The sequence below is a fragment of the Malaclemys terrapin genome, chromosome 20, assembly GCF_027887155.1.
Source record: "Malaclemys terrapin pileata isolate rMalTer1 chromosome 20, rMalTer1.hap1, whole genome shotgun sequence".
Lineage (NCBI taxonomy): Eukaryota > Metazoa > Chordata > Testudines > Emydidae > Malaclemys > Malaclemys terrapin.
In genome coordinates, this window is record NC_071524.1 from 15918323 (window position 1) to 15918938 (window position 616).

Below are 616 nucleotides of genomic sequence, written 5' to 3' on the forward strand. Positions count from 1 at the left end.
GAGCCCGAACTGAGCTGGGGAGCAGAGCCCCAGAGCCAGAGGGACCAGAGGAGCAGGGGGTGTATGGGGTTAGATAGATAGATTAGATAGATAGAGGGGGTGTATGGGGATAGATAGATAGATAGATAGATAGATAGATAGATAGATAGATAGATAGATAGATAGAGGGGGTGTATGGGATAGATAGATAGATAGATAGATAGATAGATAGATAGATAGATAGATAGATAGATAGATAGATAGATAGAGGGGGTGTATGGGGATAGATAGATAGATAGATAGATAGATAGATAGATAGATAGATAGAGGGGGTGTATGGGGATAATAGATAGATAGATAGATAGATAGATAGATAGATAGATAGATAGATAGATAGATAGAGGGGGTGTATGGGGATAATAGATAGATAGATAGATAGATAGATAGATAGATAGATAGAGGGGGTGTATGGGGCTGGAGCCGTCCGGACCAGCTGGATAGAGTGAGACGACCCTGGGCAGCGGGCCCAGCGCAGGGAGACGCCCCCAGCCACCTTTCCCATTTTTTCCTTATTGTTTAAAGGGGGGTTGCTGTTTAATCCATTGTATTTGTTTGAGCTCTGTGCAATGATCAGTGG